At 32.2% G+C, this 24843-nt stretch overlaps 1 protein-coding gene across 1 annotated transcript in view; it reads left to right on the top strand.

The window, feature by feature from the left end:
* Positions 1-12438: 12438 nt before the first annotated feature.
* The window catches only part of LOC149072875 (synaptotagmin-1-like), a 170810-nt gene continuing 158405 nt past the window's right edge, over positions 12439-24843 (top strand). Inside the window, exon 1 of the mRNA XM_089246322.1 lies at positions 12439-12899. The gene's annotated coding sequence lies outside the window, so the exon portion shown is untranslated. The remainder of the gene's footprint in view (positions 12900-24843) is intronic.

The following is a 24843-nucleotide window of genomic DNA, read 5'->3' on the forward strand; positions in this document are numbered from 1 at the left end:
GACGGGACGAAGGGAGTCGTTATATCGAGCTTCGACAGTGTCTCAATTTGATATCTTCTTTCCTGGCAGAACAAATTTATAATTTGGAAGTTAGAGGATGGGTAACCGCATAAAAATTTCTATTTCTATTTTTATTTTGTGACACTATATTTTCACTCTCGAAACTGGTACTGGGTGGTTCCTGAACACCTTTTGAGGACATAAAAGCCGACTTAGGACCTTGTACAACACAATAAAAAAAACTTTTCTTTGAGGATTATGGTGATTGATTAAACATCATGTCAACTGCAGCGACAGGCGTTAAAACTAGTGTAAATGTCACGTATATAACCAATGACAGGATTAAACCGAAACCTAATCTCTTGCGAACGAGGCTCAAGTTTTAATGACTGACCACTTGAGAGCTAACAAACTCGGACAAACTTTACTGTCAGGTCAATTTAGTATCTCTCGCGAGGAATAGATGTATTTCGAAACTCTCCAATATAAGACTTAATTCGTTCGAGTCGCATCAAACCAATTAAGTGGCAGATTCTCATCCTCTTGATAAATGGGTCACTTCGTATATTACGTGGATTGGAAAACCCAATATTATCGAATTATCAATATAAAAGAAAATTCTGAAAAAAAATTGAATTTTTTATCAAAAAATATAAGAGGAAAAGAAATCGAACTCTTATCAGTGTTAATACTGTATGATATTAATAAAAAAAAAAGAAACAAAAATTTTCATACGTCTCCAAATTGAAGAAATGCCGATTAGAATAATTTGTAGTTTTTACATTGCACCGAAAGAAATTCGTCCGGTAGCGTTCGAGGAAAAATTCACTGAGATAATTGAAATTTTATATTTTGAAAACTCAAGATATTAGTTGAAATTATTTATTTTAAATTTAACCGTGATATTTATATAATTGGAATTTTTTATTTAAAAATCCTTCACCACATCAGTATTTGTAACTGAATTTTTTGATTTAAAATTTCACCGAGATATTTGTAATTTAAATTCTTGATTTTAAAATTTATCGAGATATCAGGAATTTAGTTTCTTGATTTTAAATTTCACCGAGATATTTGTAATTTAAATTCTTGATTTCAAATTTCACCGAGATATTTGTAATTGAAATTCTTGATTCTAAAATTCAACGAGGTATCAGGAATTTAGTTCCTTGATTTTAAATTTCCCCGAGATATTTGTAATTTAAATTCTTGATTTCAAATTTCACCGAGATATTTGTAATTGAAATTCTTGATTCTAAAATTCAACGAGGTATCAGGAATTTAGTTTCTTGATTCGAAAATTCAACGAGGTATCAGGAATTTAGTTCCTTGATTTTAAATTTCCCCGAGATATTTGTAATTGAAATTCTTGATTTTAAAATTCAGCGAGGTATCAGTAATTAAAATTCTTGAGTTTCGACATTTTTCTTGACTTTCACTATATTTCTTTTCAGATTTATTTATTTTTGCAGTAAAAATGACAAAAATAAAAAATTTCAACAATGCATAACTCGATGAATTTCTATCCAAATGTTACGTGATGAACTTCTATTGATTTAATAAAGATAGGCATGTTTATTGCACATACCGTTATCTTTTTTAAATTTACAGCCGTATGAAAATTTAAAACTCGATATTTTTCGAAATTTTATTTCACATAATAAAAAAAAAAATTTTCCCTCTCTCTCTCTATGATAATTTTTCATGTATTACTTTAACGTTATTAACTTATTCGTTACGGAACGTAGAGCATTCGGTGGAATGTTTTCGAATTCCTCATCAGAAAATGCATCATTCCAGCAATATATAAAAACCAGTAAACAATTTTACGTGTTAAGTATCGTATGTTTTTGGAGTTTATTCAATATCATAACATTGGGAGTGCTACTAAAGGAATGTATTAAAAAAATAAATTTCGTAACTTCTTAAGAAACAATTTTTCTTTTACTGTATTGGCTTTGAGAGAAACAGTGTAAACATTAATTATATAATTGAAAATTGTTGTATGACGAACTGTTTAGTGGACACCCTGAATACAGTCAAATTCGGTTATAACAACCTCGGTTGTCACGGCATCTTGGCTATAACGTCAATAATTGGCGGTCGGAACTGATTCCAGTAGAGAACAGTGATAATGAGCCTTGCATATAACGTCGATGGAAGCGCAACGACCTCGGATATAACGACACGTTTTTCGTCGCTTTTGATCCATTTCCCCAAGAAATCCTTAAAAAATTTCAGCTCATCACGCAATGAGGCAACGTTTAATTGTTGTTCTATGTATACAGGGTGAATCCATTGTATTCTGCCAAACGAAAGAGGCTGATAAACGATCTTAAGGGGATCGTGAAACATCCCACCAACCCTGTCCTATTCCGAACCGTTTACGAATTATGGTGGATAATCGATTATGGAAAAAAATGCGTGAAGTCTGAAAAAACCCGTATTTGTAAATTTTTTGTGAAAGACCTATACTCAAACTAAGCATATATTTGGAAAGAGCAGAAAAAATCCTATAAGGTCACCCTGATTGCACCCATTCCAACCCTTTTGTTTGGCAGAATGGATCGGATTCATCCTGTATATCTAAGCCGAATATTGAGAAAAAGATTTATTGCATGTTTGACACTCCGACTTGCTCATTGATATGACCCATATGCGAGATATTCCCACATTTTCCCGTATTTTTTCCAATTCCGAATTCTTTTTTTCAAAGTACGTCCTTTTTTTTTTTCGTTTTCTTCACCAAAGTTTGCATACTTCAATTCCTGATCGATCAGATTAGAATCTAAATCAGGGAAGAAGGTGATTTGGATAATTTGTAGAAAGAGTTACAATGAATCTATCGATAAATATAAATAGTCATTCGTCTCATATTAATATTTGCCATGTTAATATTTTTCCGTAAAATACGTTTTAAATTCCTATACACTTGCTGTAGTACTGCATCTCTGTGAGACCAAGGTTTATTTCATTATATTATCGGCATTTGGCAATATTTTTGGTGAGAATTGTCGGTTATCCGTATTTATGATCCCGATTTCTCGTATAGTCAAGTAAGTGTCCGTACCTGAGTCAATTTTGACCTTTTTTTTTTTTTTTTTTTTATTTGGGTCCTTCAGAAACAACTCCCCGTGTTCCACAGAGTATGCCACGAGGCTTACAAACGTAAGTAACAACAACAAACATATACGGTTCAAGAAACTCAAAATTTGCAATACAGCGTAATACAAAAGAAAGGAAAAATCAGATCAGTATGTACAATAACAATATACGAATGCACTTCAAAGCGCACTATTGCACCAGTGAATGCCATATGGTATCAATGCAATGAAAAAAAAATAAATAAATAAATAAATAAAAAAAACAAAAAAAATAAAAAATTTCAATACACACACATGAATAGAAAAATATACGACCACACATAAGTATATATATATCCACACATGCACATATATATACACACACCAATACATACATACAAGGATAGTGAGAAAAAAAAAAATAATAAATAAATAAAAATAAAAATAATAACAATAATAATAATTAGTACTTAAATGGAAATTTTGATTAATTATTCAAGAATCGAAAACAGCACTTGCAAGGAAAATGAGAATGTACACATTGTATATACAAAAAATAAAATAGAATCCAATTATTTTTTCGCAAAGATATTTTGTACATATATTTTTAGAATGCGAAGGACTTCCTTTGATTTGACCAAATCGGACAATGCAGGCGGCCAAGAAATAGACAGTTTCTTAAGTTCTTTTCTGAAGTGAACCCTCTCCTTCGTTAGATTTTTGCACGACAGAAGAAGATGCATAGGATCTTCTTCATTGGTTCCACATATACACAGCGAACTACTGGCAAGTTTCATTCTCGCGAGATAACTTTGAAAATTCCCATGCCCAGTAATAAATTGGGTCAGATGGAAATTTGTGGAGAAATGGTAACACTTCCTTCTCGCCGGAATCGAAGGGAAGAATTTCTTTACCGGCCTGGCATTTTTGGAACTGACATATTCTGTGTTCCACTGATGGATAATTTTGACCTTTCAACTGAAAAATCACCCCTTTAATGAGACGTTAAAATTTTTAAAAAATACCCACATTCTGAAGGGTGTCTAGGCTCTATATACTGATAATTTGACAATTTTTGGTGTACATTTAGTGCCTAAAAATAAAATGGCGTTTGTCCCAAGTTAGTAGTGGGTACCTTAACATGGGGCAGTATAGTTTTTGTTTGTTGTCGCATGTTTAAGTGACTTAGTTTCAACCCTTTAATCGGCAGGCAATATGTATAAAGAAGAGAAAAATATTGAGGGGTTATATTAAGCATATAACGCACCCTGAATGCTATTACATGACAAAAAAAAATTAATTAACAATATTTACAAAAATATGCGATGTTGCACTTCAGAAATTATACTGTATTTATAAGATTTATATACATTTTACTAGTGTAAAAATGTTATTTATTGTTCGTCAACTTACGTTTCTATCATCGTTGAAAGATGCACAACAATATGTCTTCTCCACACATGGTATTTCCCTCCGAAATGCAAGGGTTAAAAATCGTTCTTGCTTCGCTTGTCGAGAAATAGGAGACGTGTACCTTTGAGCTATTATGCTGGTAAATATAGAAAATTTATGAGCAACTCACAAGTAAAAATCGAATGTTTAGGAGTTGATCAGAAGCATCCCTGACGAAACACGATTAAAATATAAAATTCCTTCATTTTAAAAATATAAGAAACTTACGTTGCTTGAGCCAACTGCCAAATGGAGGGTTAACTTGAAAGAGATTAAATCTTTCTAAAAAATAGTCCTAAGACAATACCAGACTAAAAACTCTTAAGAAATCATTTTATTCATCAAAAATAACGTCACAACCTTTATAAAAAATCACAGAATAAATTCTCTGGTAATAATATATCACACATCATAGCACACGTTCAAGAAAAGAGAAAATGAACTAGGAATTAGAAAACTTTGAAAACTAGAAAAATTTGAACTTGAAAACTAGAAAAATTTGAACTTGAAAACTAGAAAAATTTGAACTTGAAAACTAGAAAAATTTGAACTTGAAAACTAGAAAAATTTGAACTTGAAAACTAGAAAAATTTGAACTTGAAAACTAGAAAAATTTGAACTTGAAAACTAGAAAAATTTGAACTTGAAAACTAGAAAAATTTGAACTTGAAAACTAGAAAAATTTGAACTTGAAAACTAGAAAAATTTGAACTTGAAAACTAGAAAAATTTGAACTTGAAAACTAGAAAAATTTGAACTTGAAAACTAGAAAAATTTGAACTTGAAAACTAGAAAAATTTGAACTTGAAAACTAGAAAAATTTGAACTTGAAAACTAGAAAAATTTGAACTTGAAAACTAGAAAAATTTGAACTTGAAAACTAGAAAAATTTGAACTTGAAAACTAGAAAAATTTGAACTTGAAAACTAGAAAAATTTGAACTTGAAAACTAGAAAAATTTGAACTTGAAAAACGTTAATGTGTATAGCAACTTTGGCTGACACGAACGAAGAACAAAACATTGAAATGTTTGAAAAGATAGAGAACAAAAGTATAGTAAGAGGTTTCACAATTATCTTTATCTCATTTATTGAAACTTCATCAATATAATGAACGTCAGGAAATGAGAACACATCCGTTTCATCCATTTAAGTTCTCATAAAACGGATTGTGAACAGATTCCCATCAGAACGAGTGAAAAAAATTTGTTTACATCGAGGAATTGGATGATACACTGTGTATCGCACGTAAACATTCGGAAAAACAACAATAACAATGCATTTTCTTATTTGGGAAAACAGTGCCTAACAAGATACAGTGTCCCAAGTTTAGACACAAACTTGATTTTTTTCCTACTTAAACCGGACTGTACTCGACAATAACGGTGATAAAAAAAAAAATTGGGGTAGGCTGTGTTATAGACACGGCTACAGGTTTTGACGTGAATGCGTTTTTTGTGCCTTGAATTGCGTAGTAGGGATTATGCCATTGTCATCCGCTTTGTCTTTGGAATAGCTAACAAACGATACCAATGTCGTCTATTTTCGTTGTGAACTGCTCGAAATATAGCATAAAACAATTTGTTACGAATCAGGGCAGCGGGTCTGATGCCCAGACGGGAAGAGATATTAAAACCGGGAGTGATATCATTGAATGCACCTTTGCAACGTGCATTTGTAGATACCATTGCTTTTGACTTGCTTTGGGCACTTTCCGAGGGATGAATGTTTAAAAAATTTCGTCACTCGACTTTATTCGAATGCTCCTAGTATCGTCAGATGATTTAAAAGACGGATTCATGTCAAAAAAAAGATTGAACCGACATTCTATAGGAGAGATCTCACTTAATATTTAATATTCACTTAATATTGCCTAAATCAGAGAAACCCCCCCATGTCTAAACGTAACTGTGGTGCAAACCTTAGTAGCTCACTAAAAAAAGTTACCAATTTTCGGGAAAACACATGAAAGACTTTTTCAGCCGAAACACGTTCTACTCCATTGAAGCTATTGATTATTGTCATGAAACGTTAACACAACAAGAAACAAACGTGATGAACTGCTTCAAATGTAACCTGCAACAATCGTCAGGGTTACCAACATATTAAAACAGTGTTCCCAAACTTTTGTCAACCGCGGCTCTCCCTTGCCCAACTCATAGCTCATATTCAATGAGAATAGTTTAGTAAACTTTCCACTTATAAAAGAACCACTTTAAAGCATAAATAGAAACAGAAATTAATATCTCCACCTCGCTGCGACTTCCCCGATAAAGGTCGGTGACGCCTCTAGGAGCCACAACGCACAATTTGAGAAACACTGTATTAAAATAAACAGCCCCTAATCGTCTCACGTTAGGTCGCAGTCCCAAGCATGGGCACTTGCACGTCACCCTAATTACAATAAAAGAACAACTTCATACACAGTATTTGATTGTATCTGATTTTTTTTTGTCGACCAAGTAATGACACCTCGGTTATAACGACAAATTGCGTGGATTCTGTGGTGTCGTTGCAACAGACTTTTTTTTGACTGTACCTCTTTCTATAGATCTATTTTATTCTAGAAGAGATAGAGTACACTGAAAGAATAATCATGGTTTCCGATCGGTTTCTTCGTTTTCTTAGCATTTATTCCTCAGCAGAAAAGCTGATCAAGCATACATAAGTACGTATACATATATATATTTTGCATTACCGCGTTCCGTGTACTTGGACACCAAGGGCGAGAATAAGTATTGCACTAGGGGATAGACTTGGATGTAAATATAATGGTATGTGTGTGGATGAGAATAAATATTCGTATCGGCACCCCATTTATTTTGCTCAGCGGATCGTAAAGACGCAAAATGGTAGATTTCACAGGCAACATTCAGCTCACGATTCGAAAAATACTATCTGGACAACTTAATACTTTCTTCCGGTGAAGCATAGACGCTGCGAAAGATATGCAAATCCGTCCGAATTTCGTCTTCTCAGACAGTTTGACTTCATGATTACAACTTTCCTATGTTTTTTATGTCCCGCAAAATACACAAAACTGTTATACCTCGTCTTACGAATTTTTTGACTGCCGAAGATTTTATCGTGATTTTTCTGCCTCGGCCAGCGAATACGGATTCATCTAACGAACATCTTCGTTGATGTGGATGAACGTGCTGACATGAAATAGCCGCGTCGTGAGCTTCGCACCAATCATCATAAGAGTTACTGTCACTCAAGCCCAATCAACTCATGTCCACCTTGTAATCATTTTCCAGGTGTACCTCTTTTTCTATTTCCGAAAATGTTTGAATCAATTCATGTAAAATGAAAGATTCAGCTAATACGAAATGCATTGAAGAAAAAGGAACCTATGTTTTTACGGAGAGCGCGTTCTTTCCAAGCGATGAAAGACTCTTGGCATCAAATCGAACAGTCTGGACATTCTATTAGCTTACAGGGTGGTCATAAAATAACTTTGCTGGTATACGAGACCCTAGCGGCCGCAAAACTCAACGAATGCGAATGGAATTCGAGATATAGGTGCTTATAAGAATATGAGCTCGAGAATGAGATGAGTTACGAAACCCTATCTCTCACGGTTACGGTTACAGAAACAAAATTTCGAAATATTCGAATGGCAACACTCACTTGTATGCATTACAGAGTGATTGGTGATATGAAAAGTGGTTGGTGTCTTGCACGCACGGTCAGGGAATTTTGCAGATTTGAGGAAATTCCTTTTGGTTCGGTAATCGAAATTCTTTTTTTGTCATTTTTATGCGCTAAAATAACCAAGTCAGAATGGTTTTCGAGACTTCAAAAAGTGACAAAAAGCAAGAATTTTAAACTCCGATATCTCGGTGAATATCAATGCTATGGATAATCTTTTCAAAACTTTAAAAATATAACCGAGTGAAATTAATTCAAACAAAATATGAAAAATGATCAGCCAAAGAGTAAATTTAATTTAATTTTAAGGAAACATTTATTTCTGTACGATAGAGAAACGCAAAAATTTTAAAAAAGATTGTATCGCTTCCTGCAAAATTACTTACTTTTACAAAATTATGGATACTTTTCACAAAAGTTTGGACAGACCCCTGAAAACTAACTGCAAAACGAAGAAAACACTATAACAAATGAATGGGTCTTCCGTCGGGGGGGGGGGCGATAATAGTTTTGATTTATTCAGTATTAGTTATTATTTTTATATATTTCTGATACAGTTCGTCTAATATTTCCTGATAATGTCAAGCACTGATGTTGTAGCATATGTATGTAACATATGTAATGTTATGTTATTCATATATGACATTCAGATAATATATATTTCAATTTTTTTTTAATTGGAAACTTTAAACTAGCAAAAACTTCTTCAAATAACCATAAAAAATTATTCCATGTCATACGATAGTTAATTTATTCCCTTGACTCCATAAAAATTATGTCCAGATCATGTATTTAGTTGATAACAAATAAAAGACAGGGTAATTAATAATTTTTCATTTTCTAATAGTCTCTTGGAGGTAGCTTTCCTTTCCTTTTTGTGCTGATAATTTTTCATATTTTACTCGAATTTCAAAAAAAATCCGCAAAATTTTTATTCTGTTTGGATTCCTCGAAACACCCTTTATGGAAATATTGAAATTAAATACGGACGTATAAATCCAATATATCGATTGGAACATAAAATAATAGAGCGGTGATAATAATAGAGATAAAAACGTAATATAATAACCATTATTGTTTCCATTCGGGTTTTCGATAAGATAATAAATATATTTAAATAAATCAAACTCTAAAAACTTTAAATCTTAAAAAGAAGCAAAATATAGGGCTTTGCTGTCTTAGCAAATGGATTGTTGGGAAACAAACATCTGCCAGACAATCACTTCACTCAATCGATTCTTCCTAATTTCTTTCGAGACTAAAGGAAAAATATAAATGGATTCCGAATGATCGATCACCCGGACGAGGGGATTGTTTGACAATTATTGTTGCACGTGAAACATCACCAACAAATCTTCCAGATCCAGAAAAATTGCAAGATATTAATTATACGTGGTATCGCCTTTGTATTGTCTTCTCTGCGATAACAGCAATATTGCTAAGAAACTAATATACAGGATGATGATATTTTCATGTTTGATACGGTATTTATCACTAAATAATAACCCCATAAAAAACCTTCACAAATATAAATTAACAATACATTTCGTTCATTAGCTGTAATTATGATTAATTGCAGTTGAGAGAAGAAGAAAACGGTAATTATATTATTGAAAGCGTTTCATTTTCTAGGTGAAAATAAGTAAATTAAATTTAGTTGGTGATACGCAGAGAGAAAACATTATAGTTGAATGCTTATATGAGCTACATAGTAACTTTCTGAAAATATTCATTAAACAAAAATGTTATGAAGTGTTGGAAGTAGAAAATTACTGAAAGAATGTCAAAACTAAAACATATTATATAAAATACAGTAAATACATTTACTGCGTGGTTAGAATATTTCATCATCAAACAAGATAAAAACCCACATGGAGAATTTTTAAATCGGACTCAATCAAATTAAATTGAAAACGATTTTTATTTTGATAATAAAAAACCCATTATTGACTTTGTTTTGAAAAAAAAAGTTCTTTTTGAATAATGTTTTTTAATTTAAAAAATTCTTAATCACATTTACTTTGAGGAAACGAATTGCGTAAACAGCAAAAAAATTTCAAAAAATGATTACAATTTTTTATATCTTCTCGTTAATTAGCATAAATTTTGAGAGAAAGATAATTTTTTCCAGTTTCTCATCATACCCAAAAACTCCCGTTCAATTGGATTTTAATTTTTTTAACTGTGCGTTATGTTTGAGAAATATTGATGGAATAATGAAAAAAAAAGGTCTCACACGCAGGCTCTTAGCTTCATTCTGACCACGACGTTTGAAGTGAACAGAACTTTTTTCCGCTGAGCAACCGGTTTAGATTTGGTATTTAATCCAAGAAGTGGGATCCTCGGTCAATGTGGTAAGCGGTTAAATATCATTTCCTCTGAAGACGACACCCACTGGTGTCGAAATGCATTAGGAGTTTGTGTATTTGCCTTATTCATTGGTGACTTCTTAACATTTGAAAATTTTTTGCGGCAATTGAACGGGGGGGGGGGGGGTCCCGTATTGATCATTGACCATTTTTGTCGCACCGCGATCATTTTCTGCACACGAGGGCCAAGTGGGGTCCCGTATACTTCTTGATCAAACACGGTCACTCTAATCATAATGAAACAACTTCATGTAGAGTATTTGATCGCATCTGATTATATTTTTTGTCAGAAAAGACTTGAAAACGCCAACCTCGGTTATAACGACAAAATTTCGTCGTGAAATCTTTAATGTCGTTATAACCGAGTTTGACTGTAATTTTATTTCCGAAAATTGTCTTGTGTGTTCATCATTGCAGCTGAAAATTTTTCCATAGAAGTATTTCTTGCTGAAATTTCTCAGGTCAATCTCGAACATTATAAAGGGTCGCATACCTTTAAACATGGACAAAAAACCTCAAGAACTATGCTATCGTAGAAATATAATTAAATATTATTTAACCACTGATTTATTTCTAATTTAGTACACATATTTTCGATTATATATGCTATGAAAACATAATTTTTTACATGTTTTTTTTTAAATTTAATACTTACCTTTTAAAGTTTACAAATGTTCAAACTTCAAGAAAAAAAAAAGCATTGTGTTAACACATAGCGCGCACGATAACTGTTTAGTTCATCAAATGAGGCAAAACATTGAAATTTGATTGACTCAATCTTATTTAAAACCGAATTCGTAATTCAAATAAAAAAATTAATTTACACTTTTAAAAAATAAAAAAAATGAAAAATAATAAAAAATTAAAAGAAATATAGCTAAAACTAAAAAAATTCAATTTTGAATCGAAAGAAAAATTCAAATTTGAACAAAATTAAATTTCGAATAAAAAAAATCAAAATAATTGAAAATAAAAAAATCGAAATATTTCCAAATAAAAAACCAAAATATTTCAAATTAAAAATATTAAAATTTTCTTTTTATACGACATATTATTAATGTAATATTATTAATGTAATATATTATTAGTATAATCTAATTAAATATTATTTTTAATAACATTTCTACTAGAGCATAATTCTTTGGTGTTTGGTCAGAACATGACAACTCCAAAATCACATTTTTGAGATATGAGCATTTTCATTGGCATTTAAAAATCAAAAATAAACCATACACACAAATACAAATGAAAATATCATACACCAGCATGTTATTTAACTGTACGCATGTATTTGTGCATTTATCTCACTTCTAATTAGTTATAATTAGCAAGATTTACTTTTAGATCAAAAACCGATTTTTTTGGAGACATGTTCTGACCATGTTCACCACAGAATTTCTGAAGCATTTGACCATATTAAAAGTTATGAAAAATAAACTTATTTAACCACAGTGGTATTATCTTTCAAAATTAATTGAAAAATAACTAATTATGTTACTTCAAAAAAAAAAGTTAAAAAATCACGAAACTTTCTTCAAGTTTTTTTGAATTAATTTTTGAACAGTGTACTGATAGATAGGCACAATACCTTTGTTTGTTCTCATTATTATAAGAATCATAGAAGAGAGAGAGATCTCACTTAACACAGCATATAAGAGCATTTTTGTTTTTCTTTTAACAAATTTTTATTTTATATATATATATATTTTGTTCCTATGTCAGACACCCACACTGATTCTGCGCAAATCGGGCGAATTGTCTTCTCGCCAGTCGAAAGGCGGCGGAACACAAGGCGCGCACATCCGCGCGTGTGTGTACATATATATACAGCGGTTGCATTGCCTGCCAGGATCACAGTCAACTCTGACTGCCATCGGATAACGTTCAATTCACTCGGCAAACATACTTCTCTTGATAAAAGAGAGAAGATAGTAAAAAGGCCGGAAAAAAAATAAGAAAAAATTTGGCCTCTTATTTTCTTGCACTTTTCTGTTCTTCCTTTCCCTTAGAAGCCAGATGTTCGCTTGAACCGTGGACCTTCACTTTCTATTTTGCCATCGTAGTTGACAACACAAAGAAGCAAGTTGGAAGTTCCCTCGAAAAGGGGGAAGAAAAAAAACTAATATAAAAGTGAAAAATTGAAAATTATTCCGACCGTATGTCAGGAGAAGAAAAACTATCTTCCACGATCGGACTCATTTGAATGAACTTTTCTTTTGGGGGAAAAGTCTCAAAAACGAAAAACTTTTCAAACTTGACTTATTTTCTTGAGAAAGAACAATTAATTACAGTGAGAGAAGGTCTTCACATTCAACTGAAGAAACGATGTAGAAAATTATCAAGTAAGCAAATTTTTTGAATGTCTTAGTTATTAGTTATCGGGACGGAAATGAATGTCTGCTCTAATAATTACAAAGTTATAAGACAATGAATTAAATTATTATTTTTTTGAATTGAATTTTTAAGGATATTACTCAGTTGACAATATCATAACTGTATATTTCTATTCATAACTGTATTTTTCTGTTTTTAGAATTTATTTCATGAATTGTGAATTATATCATTTATTTTTATGAATTTTTCTATTCATATAAGTGTATTTTTCTATCTATTTATCATAACTGGATATTTAAAATTTATTTAATAAATTATTTGATCATATTTCTTGTCATTTTTGCTAACGTCTTTAAGAAAATTATCAGACTTGTGTGTTTGGTGCGTGGTGCTTAATTCAGATGTAACAAATACGATAAATTTTGTATTAAAATACTATATATATATATATATATATATATATGTGTGTGTGTGTGTGTGTGTGTGTGTGAATCAAAACTTTTTACCAGTTATCTAAATATGGTATTCAAAATTCGAATCAAAATTTTTTACCAACTTTCAAAATATTTCATTTAAAATTTGAATCAAAAGTTTCTATCGATTATCAAAATTTCTATCATATTCAAAATTTGAATCCAAAATTTCCAATTATCAAAATATATTAATATTTCATATGATACTATGTAAAAAATTAATTTAAACTTGAATCAAAAGTTTTTGTCAGTTATGAAAATATATTAATATTTTTATAATATAATCAAAATAAAAATATTTAAAATTGTTATCAAAAATTTGTATCAATTTTTAAATATTGTATTCAAAAAAAAATATTAGCGATAATGAATATTATTGTATAAAAAATCATAGATTAACCAATTAAATTGCATTTTAATTTTACAAATTAAAAACTATTTCTTAGTATTTTTTGAAACAAAAAATAATAATTATATGGAAATTGGTTTAACGCAAGGAAAATTGCGGTGCGTACGTTTATTAAATTTTTAAGACTGCGGTGCTTACACCGAACGAGAAATACCATAATTGATTTCAATAATAATAATTAAAGTTTTCTAATTATTCATGATGTTAAATGAGACGAGCGATCTCATATATATTTACGGAAATACTTTCAATAAACATTTATATTTATTATTATAGAGTACAATACTTTTTGGAGCAGTTTTAGAAAATCACAAAATTTTCAGGAAATTTCAAATTCAAATTTAAAAAAAATATTGAATGTATTTAATTTTAGTGCTGAAATTGTTATCGTTAATTGTATACGATCATAATAAACTGAAATAATTTAATTATTCATAAAATTTATGGTCTTATCTGGAATAAAAATGCCGTAATCAATGCTGTTATTAATCTAATTTATTATCGTTAATTATTTACGATAATAATAAACAAAAATAAATTAATTATTCATAAAATTTATGTTTTTATCTGGAATGAAAATACCACAATCAACGCTGTTGTTAATTTAATTTATTTTTTATGAGGACCCAAAGTCTTTCGGTAGGTCTTTAACCCAAAAAGTCCTACCAAATCCAATACCCAAGTTCTTGACCTAAGACTTACAGAAACGAAATGCTTTGATTACAAATAACCTTAAGGTCATTCCCATTAGTTAAAATTTCGAAATTATTCCGATGACTCGAAAGAGTGACATAAAATTCTCACATCCTTCGGGAAATTTTCATTTGCGGTAAAATCCGCTAAACGAAACGCTAATTATGAGTTTTAATTAAAATTTTCCTGACACTAGCAAATTCTCGTAAAACGTATAAAGTAGCTCCTTGAAAATTTCTCGTTTAATTTATAAGCATAAATGCTTAGGTAATGTTAAAAATTTTGAAGAAATCACCTTAAATCCACCGAAAATTCGCAAAAATTATTCAAATGAGTTTCATTTCAGCGTAAAATTTTCGAAATGATTCAATTATATTGTACCACCAACTTAATACATAAATATTATGTTCCCTTCCAGTACATTTGTGGATGGTTTATATACAGGGTGCTTCATAAAATCCCTGGTTAATATACAGGGTGCTTCATAAAACCACTGCTTAATATACAGGGTGTTTTATAAAACCCCTGGTTAATATACAGGGTATTTTATAAAACCCCTTGTTAATATACAGGGTGTTTCATTGAGACGAATGTAATTGAAGTAAAATATGACAAAAACAAACAGTGAAAATTTTCTGAGATAGCTGAACACTCCCATCCCCAAAAACGATTATTAAAGGAATATAAAAACTTAAAATTTTTATACTGCTGCTAATAAAAAAAATTTCAATTAATTAAATTTGCATCTCTCTAATATACCAAAAAAATTTACTCCGTAATTATTGAAAGTTCGCTAAGATATATCGGTGTTTGAAATCTTTGATTGAAAAAGTCTTACAAAATTTCAATCAAAGATATCTCCGCAAATTTTCATCTAATTATTACGGGGTAAATTTTTTTCTCTATGATAGAAAAAGACGCAAATTTTACTAATTTATTAATTTAATTAGAGCCACATAAAAATTTAAATTTTTATATTTCCTCTAATAATAAATTTTTAGATTTTGAATCATTACAGCAAAATTCTCATCTCTTTTGCGATCATTTTTCAAGTTTTACACGAGTTTTAAAATGAAGTTGAATTTTCATTCCTTTTGGAAATATTTTTGTGGAGCATCCTGTATAAATAGATAGAATATTTGAAAAACGTTGTTTGATTTGATTGGTTGTATGATTAGATAATCACTGGAGTAAATTTTATGTACTTTTTCAACGTAACCCATGCTTTCATGTTCGTTCGATGAAAACATTTTAGTTCATGCTTCAGTTAATGGCGGGTATTTGAATATTAATAGGATAAGTTTTGAATTTACATCGAGCTTTCTCTCTACAAATATTTAAAATTACATCATGTGAATTGAAGAATCTTCTCAATGCTTTTTGTCCTATAAAATACACAGAATATTTTGAATTAGATAAGATAGATATAGAATATTACTGTTGTGTGTGTGATTTTAAGAAAGAGTTATTTGCCGATTTCTTGAAGCGGATTCTAAGATACCGAGCCATTTTCATAAAATTATTAGTAATTAGAAACTTTTGCATTTATATTACGGATTATTTGTTGAAGTATTATTTTTTTAGTTGAAAATTTTCGAGTGTAGTATTTCTTGTAGATATTCGTCTTCTAATGATCTTCTCGAAGTTACTTTGAGGTATTAAATACGGATTTTAACGAGGGAAAACCATGAATTTTGAAGTAAATTGAACACATTTCTCTTTAGAAGAGTCTATATTCAGAGTAGTATTTAAATTTACAGTATCATCTGAGGTAGAAAATTAATTACTTTAGGTACCGAAATATTTTTGTGCAGGTCCAAAACTTTGAACAGTACACTAGTGGAACAAGTGACTCTTGTAGAAAATTTATTTCTATCCTTACAAATTGAGTGGCTGTATTGTTATGAAGAAGAAGAATCAACATTCTTTTTCTAAAAGCGACCATAAGACCCTATTTTACGGGACATTCCCGTATTATTCACGTATTTTTGGCTGTCCCATTTTATCCAGTTTTTTACAACGATTCTTAAATGTTTTATTTTACTGAAATCAACGATGAAGACCATCCTCATAACTTATTATAATTATTGCAATATGACAAAATAGATAGTGTAATAATAATGATAATAAATATAAATATTCAACTCATATATACAAATACAACGCCACAACAGGCAAATTGCCCAACGAGGTGGCTGACTTAAGAACATCATGGATCCCCGAGCCATCCTTTGTTCATCCTTTGTGTTTTTCGTATTTAAAATCGAAATCTCCTGCATCTTTCTCGACGAAATATGGTCAGCCTAATATCTCTATTTGGACGGTCTTATGAAATGAATAATCTTATGAATTTGAGAAAAATAAAAAAATACACAAACCTATAGTATATCAGACAGAAACTTCTCCTGCGTGCAAAAAATTTATATGATGTCTTTTGGACTCACACACAAAAGATAAGTTAATAAAATTTATTAATTCTGAGTTCCCAGGAAGTTTTTCTAAACTCTGAGATTGACGCGTCAAAAATCAGCGTGATCGTTCATTATTTATTAGAGACTAAAGGAAAATTAGCATTAGTCGAGATGTTGCATGTTATTTAGGGTGAATATAGGGAGATATTATCTCTCTCTTAAAGTCTTTTCATACAAACATGATCACGCACAGACAATTTTTTAGTCTTATAACAATTCCACATGATCATTTTATACTGATAGACTCAAAGGAAGTCTCATACATGTCCAAAGTTGACTAAAACGTGTAAGTTTGAGCTTTAACACAAATAAATATGGACTCTGAATTTTTCAAAATTTCTCGTTTTAAGACACCTTAGGTTATTTTCTTTATGATTTTTTTATGATATTCCAAAGTATTTTTTACCATTAAATGCTTTTCAAAATGTCTGAAATCGAGTTCATGAAAAATAATCTAAGTCTAGCATAGCTATATAACCATCAAGTGCCTTACTACGATCATACCTTATTTACTTGCCACGAATATCAGCCATTAACATAACGCGGAAAATGTGCATGATATAAAAGTGATTCAGAATTCTACGTAAATATTTTAAGAGTGATATAGGACATCAAAATGAACCATATACCTATAGTAAATTATGATCGGAAACGTTATCCGAAAGTGATGGTAGTATTTTATATGAGTATAACCATAAAAAAATGAGTGTATCATACAGTATATCGGGCTACTGTAATTTTCTCTAAAGAGCACGTTATTCAATGGCTGTATTATATTGCGTTGGGGGTATTATCTATCGTTTAAAGGTGGAGTTTTTCCAACAATCCAACTATCAAAGGAAACTTCGTAGATTTATAGATATGGTTCTTTTTAATGAACTCTATCGTCACTCAAAACATTTGCTTTGAGTTTTGAGTCTTTTCGACTGTGCCGCCACCTGCTTTTTGATTAACACACGTCAAATTTCAATTTGTTGTGAATATGTGTCACCCCTTGTTGAGAGGGAAAGGGACCAGCTAGCACAATTTCATCAGAAAAAATATTTTATGCAAATTTAGACACAACTAATTTCAACCAGCTCCATATGTTCATCCAGGAGAAATATTCCCCCAGTTCAAAACGCTAGTAAACCGCGTATGAAAAACTTCTGGGATGGCAATTTCTATCTTTCAACCAGTTCTTTAAACTCATTTCTGAACACATCATGTCTACGACATGCCAAGATGTCCAAGATGATCAGCGTATGACTTCAGGGGCGAGGTGTTTAATGTTTTGATGCCAAGGCGTTAGTTACAGTCGTAAACAGGTAAGCAATTTCATAATACACTCGCAGCGTAATTTATATTAGCTAGTGAGTGAAATGATAATGATTTTATTCCAAACTCTATTAGTTTTAGTCTAGCTTGATGTTTAGCTCCCGAGTGGTGCAATGGTAACATGCTCGTCTTCCACCGTGAACGTTACAGTCAGGGTCTACGGGTTAGATCCTGGGGAAGAACACCGCAAAAACAAGTTCTTTACCTACTGAACTTGGGGCGATCACCGATAGATGGCACCTTCATTTCCCTCCCAATTCCACCGGTTGGAAATTATCGTATGGTGATATGACCGGAGTTGGTGTGTGGTAAAGTAGAAGCATCTAAGGATGATGCCACTCTCCGCTATCCATACGTAGGTTTTCAACAGCTGGCTGATGTGAAGATGAATTCAGGAAAGAAAGAAAATTAAACTGCTCTTGCGGAAAATCGAACCCACGTCCTCTCACGTGCCAGATGAGCGCACTAGACTACACAAAGGCAATGAATCACAATCTTTCGTCAGAGCTCGTGTGCGCTGAACGGGACCGTACATGGACGGTCGAACCTAACTCAGGCCAGAGCTCACAATTGCTGACTCCAGATGGTGACTTAAATAACTCTCCGCTATCCATACGAAGGTTTCCAACAGCTGGCTGATGCGCCGCCATCTGGTGGCAGTGTCAGCAATTGTGAGTTCTGGCCTGAGTTAGGTCCGACCACCCATATACGGCCCCGTTCAGCGCACACGAGCTCTAAGGAAAGATTGAGACTCGCTGCTTGTGGTTTAGTGTAGTTTAGTGGTCTAAGGCGCTCACCCGGCAAGTGAAAAGAAGTGGATTCGATTCCCCGCAAGGGCAGTTGAATTTTCTTCCTTTTTTGGATTCGTCTTCGCATCAGCCAACTGTTGAAAAGTTTCGTGAAGTAGAAGTTGATGAAGGAAGTTTTTTTTAAATTTTTCCCAACGACTAGTATGGTAGTAGGTTCAGCGTGTCTGCCATTCTTGGTAAAAATGCTGAAACTTGTTATCCAATATCACTTTTCCAACAACCTGCTATGTTTGAAGAGAAACTTTCAAACGTTCAACGAATATCTTCAGAACCATTCTTGATGAGTGAAAATCGTGCTGGAATTGGTTTTTAAAAATCGCCGCCGCTAACTTCAGAACCATCGTTGATGAGCGAAAAAAACGTGCTATAACCCGCTTTCGAAATAATTTCCCCTATGCATTTCTTCAGAACTGTCGTTGATGAGTAAAACGTTGAGCCAAACATTTGGCCCAACGAATCATCTTATACGTATCACACTCACTATATGGACATGCCAATGCTTCGAGAGTAACTTTGGCTATCCATTCAAATTAAATCGTTGCGGAAGTGGTGGTTCTGAAGAAGGCGGAGACGATGTCGAAAGATAAGTTCCAGCCGAAAGGAATAAGTTCTCACTTATAACAACGTTTTTGAAGGGGGTTAATTCTGAAAGCAATGCCTGAAGACCGGTTCCAACATGTTTTTTGCCCATTTACCCCCATTCACAAAAAGGTGGAAGAGGTTTTTTCCAAAGCGATGTCTAAAAGCATTTTCTGGTAAGGTTTTGTTTTTCTTATCAACAACGGTTCTGAAGGAGGTGAGTTCAAAAGCTGTGTCAAAAGACATGTTCCAGCAGGCTGTTCGTTCATCAACGTCAGTTCTCAATAAGACGGAGGAGGTGATTTCTAAAGCCATGTTGAAAGATAGGTTCCAGTAGGTTCTTCACTCATCGTGAACGGTTTTGAAGGAGGCGATTTCCACAAGCAATGTGAAAAAACAGGTTCCAGCATATTTTTCGAACATTTACGTCGGTTCAAAAGAAGGCGGAGGAAGCGATGTCTCTAGATTCAATAGGTTCAAGCAAGTACTATATATTGCTTACAGTGACAGTTCCGAAAGAAGCGGCAGAAGGTGATTTCCAAAGCGGTATCAAAAGATAGGATCTAAAAATGATAGACACACTGGGGAAAGTCCATATCAGTTCATTAAAACTATACCTTTAGTTAGACGCTAACTAATGCAGTTTGTAAATAATAGAATAAGTCTCATTCTTTTACGACTGGTCCTCGTATAGCATCATGATCATTCGAACCAAACCAAACCAATAATGTATTACGGACATACATTTAAATATATAACCTATAAATACACTACGCTTAAAATATTTATCCCACGAGTTTAGAATCAATCTACACACAGTAAACACCTTAAAAATTTAAATACAGAATAATACAGTTTCTTTAAAAGTCAAACAATGACTTGAAGAGGAATATATAAATTTAAATTTCGAACTCTTAAAAATAAGCCGTAAACTGTCAAAAACTTGCCTCACAAGAATACGAATCTCTTATTCCAGAAGACTTTAGTTGAAAAACTTTGTGTTTGTATGCGTGTGGAATAGGGAGGGCGATCGTTTTATATTATTTTTCCACCGGAATTTAAACTCAGGAGAGCTATTTCCTCGTTTTTTTGTGGTAAAAATTCAAGAAAACTTGTCATGCGCCTGAAGCTAAAACAATTTTTTTCCCCTCAAGTGTTAGGTTTGTCTCGAAACTTTGGGGGAAAAAATACTATTATTATTTTTTGTATGACACTATCTCTTGAGGCTTAAATGATTCTTATTCTACTTTTTTTAATAATTTTTCCCACCGTATATTTATTTCTTTCCTAGTTCTATATCTAAAAAGCCTTTAGGGAATTTACTATGAAATTCCAAATTTTTTTTTCCCTACTTAATCCAAGCTATTATTACTTCGTTTCTCGCCTTCAAAGTTTCTTTTGTGTTTTTCCGAGTCTCCAATTGTTATGCGACGAACCAATATCTTTTCACTTTCGCTTTCTGTACTATTATTATTATTATTATTATTATTATTATTATCATCATCATCATTTTATTTTTTAAATAATTTACGACAATACTGTGTCTATTACCACATATTTTTGTTGAATCTGTGTGATTTTTAAGGATATGGGTGCCCTTTTGTTTGGTTTATGACGCGTGATTTTATTGATATTTAAGTGTTTAGCTTGTTTAGTGATTCTCAAGACAGTGTTGAAAGCGGTCGCGTTTGACGAAAACAAAAATTGTTGATATTCTAGACCAGGAGTCGTCCACGCATAGCCCATCGAGGTTTTTTTTTTATGACATATATCAGTATACCTTTATGTCCGCGCTATGTTAAAAAGGTTGAAGTTACCTGCTCCAGACAAGATTGAAATATTGTTATTGGCATTTTACACGAGAATCTGACTTATATATCCTTAGATCGTCGTTCATCAACTTTGCTGCCCTTGTGAAACCTTTGAAATTATTTCCATGATCCATGTTGTAGGGAACAATTGGCATATGTGTTATAGAAATTTCATGACTCTCGATACTGTCCAGGTGATTACAAAATCATTGGCAATGTCCAGATAATTCCTACACTATTGACACTGTCCGAATGTCCAGATGATTCCTAGACAATTTTCACATTGTCCAGATAATTTCTATAACATATGTCAATTGTTCCCGCATTGGGACATGGACCATGGAAATAATTTTAAAGGTTTCACAAAGGCAGAAAAGTTGATAAACGACGATCTAAGTGTCAATTGGAATCACATGGAGACCTGGACAGTGTCAATTGTAACTACCTTAACAGTGTCAATTTGACCTACCTTGACAGTGTCAATTGCAACCAACGGGACAGTGTCACTAATATTCAAATCATTATGCTAGTTTAATAATATTCAAATCATTATGCTAGTTTCAATAATATTCAAATCAATATGCTAGTTTCAATAATATTCAAATCAATATGCTAGTTTCAATAATATTCAAATCAATATGCTAGTTTCAATGATATTCAAATCACTATGACAGTGCCAATGATATCAAACCACCTGGACAGTATAGATGATATTGAAATCACTCGGAGAGTGTCTTTGATCCTGGAATCGCCTGGACAATGTCAATGGTCTTCAAATCAGCTGGACAATGCCAATTGACACCACACTTTAGAATCCTGAAAATAATATCCACGTTTTCTAGGGAGAATCCCTGAAATAATATCCAATATTATTCATTATTTAGTAATCACTTGGAAAATATCTATGGTGTAGGATTTGCACCTGAAAAAAAAGATCAACGTTTCCCTTCAAAAATAATGACAATTTTTTTCCACATACTATTTAAAATACTATTCATTACAATTTCCTAGTGACATGTAAAGATTCATAAAATCCAGGCTGAGAATAATAAATAATAATTTCAGATATCAACTCCTGAACTACAGTCGAATCCCATTTTGACGATTTAACCGTTATACCGAAAAAAAATCTGGTTTTAACGAACACTTTAATAATCTCCCAGATAAGTTTACATAGGAACAATGCAAAAACCTGGAATTCCTTATAATGAAATTTTTCGTTATAACGAAGTGATTTCTCCGGTCTCTTGAAGTTCTTTACTTCGACTGTATTCGACTGTATTTATATTTTTAGAAAAACAACCAAAAGCATTCATTTTCATCACAATGCTTTTAACAAATCGTGTGTAATGCTGGTAAAAACACCCACGAAAGCGTCTTTTTACGAGAGCAACGGCTAGTTTAGGTTAAATTTTTGTGTAAGCTTAATCATACCCTTACCCAGCAGCACAATTCAAGAATATTTCATTTTTACACGCCGTATATTTTGACATTTATTAATTTGAAAAGTCACCCGAGTCCCATTAGGGTGCAAAAAAATTGTGACAAAGGATGTTCAAAGACTTTCTTCATAAAAAAAAAAACCGTAGAATAGAGCGCCACTGCTTGAATTTGCTGCCATCATTTGCATTTTTCAATTTTCAGCGAGTCGTATTGCCGTGTTTGTCACTCGATTTATGGTCAGCGTATGATTTAAATAAGCATTTAAAAGTTGTGAAAACGCAGAAAACAAATACCTACTTTAAACGCTGGCCCAAAAATGAAATGACTCCTAATTTAGGGCGTTTACAACCTAACTTGATGAGAAAGAATTTGAATTCGGTCCTATAAAAATTTCATGTTTTTCCAACAAAGCTTGCTTTAATTCATAATCTTTAGTAGAATCCGTAATGGGAGGCGATTTGAATAGTTTGCAAATTGTGGTGTAATGATCATGGCTATAAATATTCATCTCCATATTTGTCTTATTTTTAATTCCCCACCCCCTCCGTAAAATGCATTTTAAATCACCGCAGTCTTGCTAAAACACTACATTTCTCACCAAGGGTTATTTATAATCAATATTTGGCAATTTTGCTGATAATTGGCTACATTTGCGGTGAGAATTGTGGATGCTCCGTATTTAAAATCCCGATATCTCGTATTTTTTGTCGATAAAATTTGGTCAATTTTCAATCATAATAAAATAACAACTGCATGAACAGTATAAGCAATCTGTTTTCTATTCTATATTCTTCAGTATATTCTATTTTATTACGCAATCTGTTTATATTTTTAGTTAAAAAAAAGTCTTCAAAAAAACGTAGACCTTGTTTAAAACGAAAAATTTTGCGGAATCTTCGATATCGTTATGACTGTTTCATAACCATATCAACATAACACTTATTCCTCTATATTGATGAGAAACGGGTATCACAGCGTCAACAAATATCAAAGTAAAAATATTAATTTATTTTTCTCCTAAGTTCTCTTTGTCTTTTTCTTGCATGCCCAGGAGAATCTTTATTTGACTGACCATATATATGATCAAGAAAAATACGGGGCATCGCGAATTATCGCCAAAAACGTGACGAAATAAGGGAAAAAGTCGCCAATCAGAGCTAAAATGGCCGAAAAATTGCTTAATGTATTTAAGCAATTTTGTCAGTCAATTCAAAAGTATTTCACCAAAAAACATTGAAGGGAAAAAAACCTGTCAAATATGCGAGATGAATGTTTATATTTATAGTCATAATTATCATATATATAATTTATAACTTGTGAAAATGTATGGTCCCGTTCAGTGCATACGAGCTCCAAGGAAAGATTGAAATTCGTTGCCCTTTTGTAGTCTAGCGGTCTAGGGCAAGGTTTGATTTCCCGCGAGAGGAGTTGAATTTTCTTTCCTGAATTCGTCTTCGCATCAGCCAGCTGTTGAAAACCTTCGAAATCGGAACTATCCCGTGAAATACCGCTCATATGGTGTGATCCTAACCTTACATTCCCATTCCTCTTCACAAGTAAGCTCTCATCCCACCAATTCGACCACTCGAAATTACATTCTTCACTATAAATTCCGGTCTAATTATCTCATTTCAGTTAATAAAATGATTCGACAGAATGAATCGAATCTATGATCAGCTGAAAGCTTTCTACCCAAAATTTTCGAAAAACCCGAATTTCTCGCCCACTCATACCTTCAATACTTTCACTTGATTACTCTTTTCGCAATCCAACTCCATGGATTCAGACTTTAAAAATAAAGACATTGTAGATATATTCGATTGGAAATGAACCGTGAGGGGATGTAATTGGATTAATGCCGGAGCCGAAGTCATAACGTTAATTGAATCGTTCGGCTACATAGCATCCCGCAATCATCATTGTTGATATTTTTGAATAGTCTAGACC

The sequence above is a fragment of the Pholcus phalangioides genome, unplaced genomic scaffold, assembly GCF_987345545.1.
Source record: "Pholcus phalangioides strain wild (caught in Gottingen) unplaced genomic scaffold, Ppha-v1.0 ptg000017l_1, whole genome shotgun sequence".
NCBI lineage: Eukaryota > Metazoa > Arthropoda > Arachnida > Araneae > Pholcidae > Pholcus > Pholcus phalangioides.